Source organism: Trachypithecus francoisi, unplaced genomic scaffold, assembly GCF_009764315.1.
Source record: "Trachypithecus francoisi isolate TF-2019V2 unplaced genomic scaffold, Tfra_2.0 Lachesis_group7, whole genome shotgun sequence".
Lineage (NCBI taxonomy): Eukaryota > Metazoa > Chordata > Mammalia > Primates > Cercopithecidae > Trachypithecus > Trachypithecus francoisi.
The window spans coordinates 12,335,362-12,346,191 of NW_022681472.1; the positions used below are offsets into that span (position 1 = coordinate 12,335,362).

A 10,830-nucleotide genomic window follows, 5' to 3' on the forward strand; every position below is an offset into this window, starting at 1 on the left:
TTCTCTATTTTTCTATTTGGAAGGCTTTTATTGCTTTGCATACTTTTTAAAAGTTGATTCTAACCTTGCCCCATGTATTTTACTCTAGATCAGCTCCCACTTTGTTTAATAGAAATATAATGCAAGCAGCATATATAAGTTTAAATGTTCTAGTAGCCACATTGTGAAAAGTGAAAATTGACAGGTAAAGTTAACTTTGTAACATATACTGTCTAACCCAATGTAGGTAAAGTATTTTTATTCATCATGTAATCAAAGTGAAAATTATTAATAACTATATTTTATGTTTTTTAAACAAAATCTTCAAAATCCAGCATATATTTTATACTACAATGTGTCTCAATTCAGATGTTATATTTTCATGAAAATATTTTATTGGTGCTTGGATTCATAAACTTTGGACTTGAAAAAGTGGATGTACGGACCAAATTGTTTGAAATGTAACCTTTCCAATAATTGAATGCACACCAAAAATCATTATCTTTTCATATTTACATCCATTTTGACAAACCTGGTTCATCACTTTTCAAAGAATGGATTTGACTTTGAAGCAAAAGCATAGCTGTCCAAGCTTAGTAAATTTTCTTCTCTTTTTTTTTTTTTTTTGAGACGAAGTCTCACACTTGTCCCCCAAGCTGGAGTGCAATGGCACAATCTCGGCTCACTGCAACCTCTGCCTCCCAGATTCAAGCGATTCTCCTGCCTCAGCCTCATGAGTAGCTGGGACTACACCCAGCTAATTTTTATACTTTTAGTAGAGAGGGAGTTTCACCGTGTTGACCAGGCTGGTCTCAAACTCCTGATGTCAGGTAATCCATCTGCCTCAGCCTCCCAAAGTGCTGGGATTACAGGAGTGAGCCACTGTGCCCGACCAAAGCTTAGTAAAATTTCTAATTCTTATGCCAACTTGGTGTTATTAACATGAAATTCAAAGGTCTATTACAGACATTGAAAAGCAGCTCTACATGTACTATTACAAACAAAGCATTCCTTAAATTTTTCATGTGGTTCTTATAGCCAATATACACAATTCTGTCAATTACAATTAAAAGCTTGTACATATTGATTCATATTGTAAAAACATGTAAAGTTTTTTTTTTGGTTTGTGTTGTAGAAGGTTTCAATTTCAACATAAATGATCATACCTGTCTTAGCTAAATCATAAATAAGCTTTTCTTTCCCTTGGCACTTAAAATTTTGCTCAGTTGTAATATCTCCTGTTTCATCTCTGATTTTATTTATTTTGGATCTTCCCTCTTTTTTTCTTAGTCTGGCTAAAGGTTTCTCCATTTTGTTTAAGTTTTCCAAAAATCAACAGTTTATTTCATCAATCTTTTGGATTGTTTTCATTTCAATTTTATTTCTTCTCTGATGTTTGTTATTTCTTTTCTTCTACTAATTTTGGGTTTTGTTCGCTCTTGCTTTTCTAGTCCTTTAAGATGCATCATTAGGTTATTTCTTTTAAGTTTGTCTTCTTTTTTGATGTAAGCACTTATAAACTTCCCTCTTAGTATTGATTATTGACAATGTAGCAAACATTCCTTTCATGGTTACTGGGTACTTGAAATGTGGTTAGTGCATCTGAGGAGATGAATTTTTAATTTAATTTTATTTTAATTATTTTACATTTAAAATTTAAAACCAAGGCTATGTAAAATATTTTTCTTTGTTGTTTCAGTAAACAAAGTTTTACAAGCACTGCAACATGTAAGACACCACCTATATTCTGTTCATAGCAACAGGAGGCAGCCAAATGCCTAAGCAGATCGGGGTGGGTATCTGGTGAAACCCCACCTTCAAGACAAAAACAGCCTGAAGGCTGAAAGACCAGACTGCTGGTCCTGGATGAAACCCACAACCCAGAGTGAGAACTTCTGTTCCTGTCTGCCCACCCTTTCCTGATTAAATTTTTCTGAATAATGCCTTTTAACCAATCAAATATTGCCTTTTCAATTACTACCTATGTTCTGCCCCTCCCCCATTCTGAGCCCATAAAAGCCCAGGACTCAGTCACACTGGGGGGCACTTTCCTGCCTTTAGGTAGGGGAACCACTGCCATGTCCCTTCTTTGCCAAAAGTTGTTTCATCACTCAATAAAAACCCCTGCCTTGGGCTTAATACCTAGGCAATGAGTTGATAGGTGCAACAAACCAGCATGGCACATGTTTACCTATGTAACAAAGCTACACCTCCTGCACATATATCTGGAACTTAAAATTAAGTTAAATTAAATTTAAAAACCTGCCTTGCTCACTCTTAGATTGTCAGAACATTCTCATTCTTCTGGATGTGGGACAAGAACTTGGGGACTGGTGTGCAAGACAGACTTGTCCCTGGCAGCTGAGTGGGTGGGCCATCTCCTGCAGTGGGTAGTGTGCCCAGGCAGCGTGGCACTGGCCAGAGGTCCCTAGCTTGCAAAGTGACCAAGAAGAAAACCCTGTTTCACTAGATAGTGTGTGTCGAGCATCTGCATCATTTCTTGTTATTGTCAAAGGGTTGATTCAGTTTGAATGCTTATTTTTTATGCACTGATGTAACATTGTAATATATTTATTAGAATATTTTATATGTGGAGCACAAGTTACAGTGGTACCTATGTAAATCAAAATTAGTAATTAATTTGAAATACTTATTATTTTAATTATCTCATAATTAAAACATTTTTCTAGATTGTTTATCTTTTAGCCTCTTTGGGCTTGACAAAGACTCTCTCCTTTGACCAAAATCTCAGGCTCCTCTGAGTGCTGAACTTGGCCTGCTTTTGCTTCAAAATCAAATTCATTCTTTGAAAAATGATGAACCAGTTTTGTCAATATGGATGCAAATGTGAAGGACAATGATTTTTGATGTTCATTCAGTTATTGGAAAGCTTACATTTCAAACAATTTGGGTATTTACATCTACTTTTTCAAATCCAAAGTTTATGAAAACCAAGTACCAATAAAATATTGATGAAAATTTAGCATCTGAATTGAGACATATTGTAAGTCTAAAATACACACTAGATTTAGAAGATTTTGTTTAAAAAACATAAAATATAGTCATTAATAATTTTCATTTTGATTACATGATAAATAAAAATACTTTATAATGAGTTAAATCGTATATGTTATTAAAATTAATTTTACCTTTCAGTTTTCACTTTTTGCTATGTGGCTACTAGAACATTTAGAATTATACATGCTGCTTGCATTATATTTCTTTCTTTCTTTCTTTCTTTTTTTTTTTTTAGATGGTGTATCAGTCTGTTGCCTAGACTAGAGTGCAGTGGCGCAATCTCTGCTCACTGCGACCTCCACGTCCCTGGTTCAAGCAATTCTCCTGCCTAAGCCTCCTGAGTAGCTGGGATTATAGTCACATGCCACCTCTCCCAGCTAATTTTTGTATTTTTAGTAGAGATGGGGTTTCACCATGTTGGTCAGGCTGGTCTTGAACTCCTGACCTTGTGATCCACCTGCCTCGGCCTCCTAAAGTGCTGGGATCACAGATGTGAGCCACCACACCTGGCAATTTGCATTATATTTCTATTGGACAGAACTAGAGCTACTCTAGAGTAAAATACATGGGGCAAGGCTAGAATCAACTTTTTAAAAATATGCAGTTATAAAAGCCTACTGAACAGAAAAATAGAGAACTAGGAATGAAATCCTGTGTCCTTACGGAATCTAGCTTGAGCAGCAATCCTGCTAAATCAGATTAGTGAAAAAATCTACCACCCTTGGTATCTGACCACTTTAATATCTTATCGTCATGGCCTGCCTCCAGCAGTCCTATCAAGTCAGTTTAATCAGGAACTCCTTATCCTTGATGTTTCTTCTAGTAATTTTCCATCCACTGACCCCACCCTTGGTTATAAATTCCCACTTACCCTTGTTGGAGTCGGAGTTGTCCAATCTCTCCACTGCAAGACCCTGTGGTGGTGACCCTATCACCATAGCTCTCTTGAATACAGTCTGCCTTACCATCTTTAACAAGTGTTTGGAGAATGTTCTCATTTAGCAGGTGGCAAGAGCTGTGTCTTTTCTGCTCCATACTTCTAGTGCCTAGCATAGCACATAGCAAAGAACAGGTGCTCGATTAGCACTTGTTGACTGAACAGTCAGGGCTCACCATGCACCTCTTCCCTCCCATTCTTTCCTCTAGCTGACTTGCCAGTATTGCAGCACTGCATTAGATGTCTAGATACGCTCCTTATTTAACATATGGCATATCTAGCAAAAAGAAAAATGAAAATGCTTAAAAGGAATTCTGTATACATATTTTCTCAGTGTGGGTCTCAAAACTTGGAGAGTTGAGATATTCAGAATGCTATCTATACAAAGATCAGAAAAGAGTTGTTTTCAATTGCAGGCTTTATATATTTCCTTGAGAAGATCTGTGCTTAACCCACAGGATCAAAACAACATATACTGTACTTGTCATGACTAGAGGCAGTTTGAGACGTCAAACAGACCTGACGTTCAAACCATGCCTCCTCTACCTGATAGCATAATCTCTGGCAAACTACTTAGTCTCACTAAGTCTCGCGGTGCTCAAGGGTAAATTGGCAATAAATCTAACTATCCCCTGAGGTCACTGTGGAGATCAAGAAGCATGCAAAACACACAGCACAGCACTCACATGGTAAGATCGCAGTATACCTTAGCAATTTTTAGCAATTTTTATTATGAATAATAGTAATAAACAAAATGTGTCAGCTAGCATATTTTATTATAAGCATCAGAAATAGAGTCCGATTAACTTAAGCAAACAAGGGGGAAAGGAAGATTAGTTATAAATGCCGTAAAGCAGCAGAGAACAGAAAGGAAGACTGAATCAGGAAAAATAGGAAGCAAGGATGCTCTGGGAAACTACATTTCATAAATTAAAAAATTTACTCAAAGTGCCATGATCAGAATGATTCACCTCGGATGATTGTTCTGCCCTGTGCTGCTAGGTTAGATGTTCAAGTTACAAATTCATGGAAGAGAGTTTTATCAGCCTAGTACGGGTAATTTTATGCCAACCCTTTGGCACGGTGGCAAAGGTGGCAGGGGTGGCTTGCAGGTCTGCACCACCTTGATTGACAGTTTCTTCAAGAATATATTCACATGGTATGGGTTATACCTCTCAGTAAAATTGGAGTGCTGCTTTCAAAACGAGGAGTAAGGAATGCTTTATAGGTAAAAACAGCAGATGTTCTCTACACATCATTTTATCATAAGCTATAGATTACACAGTCTCTGCAGTGTTTGTACAGGATATAGAAAAGCTTTTGTTATTATCTGGTTCACTCCAGTGAAACAGAAGTAAAACAGGTGGAGAGCTGCCTGCTGAGGATGTGGCCCTGAGATAAGGATTCCTGGAATGTTTGAGCTGGGAGGGGTGGATTGCCCAAAGCAATCTATATTATTTGAAACTTTAGGAAAATTTGAATAGTGGTGGAAGGATGCCAAATTCTAGATAGAGAGACATGGCCATTGAACTCTAAAGCACAACATGAGACAAGAGAATGAGCAAAAGTGAGAGACTAAAAAATAGAGAGTAAAATGAATTGGGTTTGAAAGACTTAGAGCATCTAGTGCAGTTAAAGCTCTGAATACGAGTAAGGTGGTTTATTTCTTGTTTTTCTGCCTCCCAGAACATTTCCAGTGACTAAAGATGAGTGCTTCAAGGACTCATCCGAAGAGGTTCTGCAGGGCTAGAGAGACTCCAAACACAAGAATTGGGCAAACACTGAAATGGATGTGGTTGCTGAATTGTTTCTGTCCTTATCTTGTCCAGATGTTTTATATCTTTCATCAGGAAATTTCTCCACTGTCCTTGAGCTAATGTTTTCCAAATGCCCGTCAATAGAGCAGTGCTGATCTGTGACATTTTCACTCATCTGTAGTCATATCAAAGAATAGAAAAATAGGCTGGACGTAGTGGCTCATGCCTATAATTTCAGCACTTTGGGAGGCCAAGACGGGCAGATCACTTGAGGTTAGAAGTTCAAGACCAGCCTGACCAACATGGATAAACCCCGTCTCTACTAAAAATATAAAATTAGCCAGGCGTGGTGGCACATGCCTGTGATCCCAGCTACTCAGGAGGATGAGGCAGGAGAATTGCTTGAACCCTGGAGTCGGAGGTTGCGATGAGCCGAGATTGCACCATTGTACTCCAGCCTGGGCAACAGGAGCAAAACTCCATCTCAAAAAAAAAAAAAGAATAGAAAACTAAAAATTCATATTTCTCAAGTGAGGTTTTCATAAAATTAAACTTCCTCAATTTGAAGGGTTTTCTTTTATTCTAAAATTATGTCCTTCTTCATTCTGGTTTCTCTTCAGATTGTATAAACCTTTTGGTTTTTACTAAAATTATGTCCTCACACATTTTGATGTTAAAATGTCTATTTTTAGTGGGAAGATGGCAAGAATGGATCATAGTTTTTATAAATATCTTTACTTGGCACAGTAAATACCTGGCAACTCTATATTGGTTTCCTCTCTACTTTTTTTTTAAAAATCATGTTAGTCTGTAAAATATAAAACCTGAAAACCATGGCTCTAAATGCCTCTAACTCGCTCATGGCTTACTTCCCACGTGAGTGCACACGGGGAAAGTTGTTACAGTCCCCATCAGCAGGAGAAACACAGGAGACCCAAGTTCAAATCCTGCTTCTCCACTTACTGGTCCTTTGACCTGGAATAAGATGTTTGGTTTTCGGCCGGGCGCGGTGGTTCAAGCCTGTAATCCCAGCACTTTGGGAGGCCGAGACGGGCGGATCACAAGGTCAGGAGACCGAGACCATCCTGGCGAACACGGTGAAACCCCGTCTCTACTAAAAAAAAATACAAAAAAAAACTAGCTGGGCTAGGTGGCGGGCGCCTGTAGTCCCAGCTACTCGAGAGGCTGAGGCAGGAGAATGGTGTAAACCCGGGAGGCGGAGCTTGCAGTGAGCTGAGATCCGGCCACTGCACTCCAGCCTGGGCGACAGAGCAAGACTCCGTCTCAAAAAAAAAAAAAAAAAAAAGACGTTTGGTTTTGTCTGTAAAACAGCAATGAGTATTGTACCTACCTTATAATGGTTCTTATGGGGTGCGCAGTAGATGTTTGCTCTAATGACTACTATTACTAATTTCAGGTAAATTTTTTTGTCTCTCAAATTATAATTAGAGTTTAGACTTTAAAGACAAGATCTTTTCATCTAAATTTTTATATCTCAAAATACTATCTAAATAATGAACAAATCCCTCCTTAAGGTAACCATTTAAATTCATTCTCCAAAAAAAAGTATTGCATCATGAAATGAAAATCACTTTTAAAAATAGAAATTGCAAAGTGAATGGTGATTTTCCTTTGACTTTCCACTGATACCAGAAGGAGCTGGATTGTCAGAATCCTTTAGAATTGTAAAGAAAATGGCAAAGGGGACCCCTGTCTGTTCCTCATTTGTTGTGAGTAGATACTTATCACCAATACCCATAGGTCTAATCCTGTCTAAATCTAGAAATAAGAGCTTATACTCAATAACTTTTAAAAATTCCCCAGATCAGAGCAATTGGATTTAAGCTTCATAAGCAGACAATATTGTATAACTTTTAATTGCCTAATTGTAGGCTCAAGCATGTTAAGTTATTTTCATTTCGAAGTTTAAAGCCCAAGTCTATTTAAATAAGCTGAAATCAATGGCACTTCATAAACTGCCTCTTTTACAACAATTCCACAGTCATTCTCCGTCCTTTTTTTCTTTGCAACAGCTTCAACTTTCATCCTTTCAGAACAGATCACTGGCAGAATGTTCTTACAGTAGAAATAACTACTTTGTAGTTTTGTTTCATTATCAAGATCTGAAATATTTTAACAAATGTAAGTCGGTTGGTGGGACCTGGCAAGCTCTGGAAAGAGCTCTGGAGAGGAACCAAAATATGTCTCTCACATGTTCCCACGCCTTCTTATGTAATAAAAGAGAACATGCTGCCTGAATGTCTTTCATCATTATGATTCTCTAAGGCTGTCTGAAGTGTATGGATAATTCCATTGTTACCTAATCCATCACAGTACTTAATATGCCCAGGAGCACCCTTCCGGCTTTCCATGGAAAATTTTGGTTTCAGAAACCTGGGTTTGGAAAACTCAACATTCTTGATTTCAAGCAACGAATTGAGAAGCCTAGTGAGCAGGGTAGACTTGAAGGGTGGGGCTGGTATTCAGATCTGGGTATTTTCACCTACAGTTCCCTCAGGTGGGTTTTGCGATTAGATTTGACAGTCTCTGGAGGCTGTATCTCCATAGGCCTAGAGCAACAGGCTCACTTTCAAACAGTAAAAGGAAATCTGATAGAATGCAATGGGTGATAAGGTCATGTTTTCCTGTGCAGTATTTATTTGTTCTGCTCTGACACTAGGTTTTATGGCTCAAATTAAATTTTAACAAAGGCTGTCTGAGAGTTTCCCCTGGGAAGGGGCTGAGTCAAGTTGGGAGGGTAGAGCACTGTGGCGGATGAACTTGGGGCAAGGCTGGACTGAACATTTGGATGAAAGCTAAGGGCTCAGGATGACCGCTCCATGTGAGCAGGGGGACAAGGTCACACTGCAACATCAGCCAGGTGTGCAGTGAAGAGTGGGGTTCAGGGCGGGTGCAGTGGCTCACACCTGTAATCCCAGCACTTTGGGAGGCCAACGTGGGCAGATCACTTGAGGCCAGAAGTTCGAGACCGGCCTGGCCACCATGGTGAAACCCCATGTCCACTAAAAATCCAAAAATTAGCCAAGTGTGGTAGCACACACCTGTAATCCCAGCTACTCAAGAGGCTGAGGCATGAGAATCACTTGAACCCAGGAGGTGGAGGTTGCAGTGAGCCAAGATCACACTACTGCACTCCAGCCTGGGCAACAGAGCCAGAATCCAGGTGCTGAAGATATAGCAGAAAACAAAACAGACAGTGTCCCTGTCCATTAAGAACCTGTTTTTTATTGAGAGTTGTGTATGATAAATGCATAACAAATAAAGCAGAGTATAATTTCAGGAAGTAATAAATGCTAAGAAGAAATCTGAATAAGAACCACAAGATGGAGATAATGAAAAGAAAGCCACTTTAAGTATGCTTATCATATTTGAGGGACAGCATCTGTGAGAAGAAGAAATTTGAGTTGGGGGGAGCTGATTAAAACCAGGGAATTTTCTATGTAAAGATCCCATGGAGCAGTTCTCAGGGAGAGCAGCACATGCAAAGGCCCAGTGGTGGAACAGTTTGGCATGACTGAGAAATAGCAAGCTCAGTGTGTCAAGAACAGGTTGAGCAAGAGGAAAAACTGGCAGGCAATGAGTTTGAAGAGAGACAGCAGGCAGGTTTTAGGGCCTTCCAGGCCCTGGTTAAAAGCTTGAATTTTATTTAAAATGGAATGAGACATCACTGGAAGATTTTTAATAGAAGAATTATTTGATTAAATTCCATTCTAAGAAAACCACTCTGGCTATATGTTGTAGCACAAATTGGAGGTAGACAAAGAGTCATGGCAGGGAGAACAATTAATAAACCAGACTGGACATTATGGACCAGGATCGTGAAAATAGAAATAAATATCTCAAAAATATGTACAAAATTAGAGACAGAAATAATAGATCTTGCTAACAAATTAGTTGTAGGGGTTAAAAAAATAAGGACAGAATCAAGAAAGGGTCTTTGAATTTCAGATCAAGAAGGCAAGGATTCTGAGCAGGTTGTTCTCCTTATTTATTCTCCCTTAAAATTATAAACCACCATTTCTTGGTTACTGTAGATTTTTGCTCTCAGCCTTGTAACTGTTCATTTTTGTCACTTGCAGCATAGCTACACTCTGCAAATGATCAAAATCAGCATCGCTCACTCTGTGGGGCTCTTGGAAACAAGTCCACTTAGCTCTCCCCAAACTCCACAGGGTTCCCCCAAATGGCAGCACTGGGGCCCAGCATGAAGCAGCTAATGCTGTGTATGGGATGCAATTTCAAAACAACCCAGATTCATTCTAGCTAATCAAGTAGGCCAGAGGGGAGCGCTCCTCAGATGTCCACAACCACACAATCCCCATAGCCCATTTTATATTCTCAAATATATTTCTTTGAATAATTTTTTGAAGTGAAATTGTTTTGAATTCCCATAATCTTTCTGTTGAAGTTTATGAAAAAAATGATTCATGTGCTCTTCTGGATATAAAATATAACTAGAAAAGTAAAGCAAAAATCAATTCCATGTTAGGAAAGGAAATTCAGAATTTATACATTCGATGAAGAAAGCTGGGACATAATTAATTAGCAACTATTCTTAAATTTGGATGAGCAAATGTGTTCTGTTTTTATTGTGGAACGCTGAGCTGCGGAGACGTTCTGGATCTGATGCCAATTAGCCTCCCATTTTTACTTAATTAAGTGTCATCTAGAGCTCCTGCTGGCATAAAATGGTTTCAAGTTCTCCTGTTTTTCTTTTGCTTTCTTGTCAAAATCCATTTACTAAGTGGTACCAAAAACTATCTTTTAATACAGAAAATGTAGAGGTGTGGATAGTTACGCAGAACAGGATCTGTGGCAGCAGATAAACTCACCTGAATCCAAGCTCTGTCACTTTCTACTGCCAGCTCTTTGCTATTATTTCACCTTTCAAATTCTTAATTTCCTCACGTGTAAAACAGGTAAAAATGCTCACCTCATAATGCTGTTGTTAGGACTAAATGACATAGAGTAAGGACTTAATGAATGAATGGTTGTTCTTTTGTAATAATTATAGACTCATAGGAAATCGCACAAAGAATATGGAGATGTCCCTGTGTGCTTCGCCCAGTTTACCTCAGTGGTTTCTCCTTACATATAGTACAATATCAGAACCACAGG

General features: G+C 38.6%; 1 long non-coding RNA gene across 1 annotated transcript; it reads left to right on the plus strand.

Moving 5' to 3' along the window:
• The first annotated feature begins 1,487 nt into the window (after nt 1-1,487).
• Nucleotides 1,488-5,885, plus strand: LOC117079279. The gene is made up of 2 exons (XR_004435349.1): nt 1,488-2,890; nt 5,621-5,885. It is a non-coding gene; the product is annotated as an uncharacterized LOC117079279 (long non-coding RNA).
• Nucleotides 5,886-10,830: the final 4,945 nt, after the last annotated feature.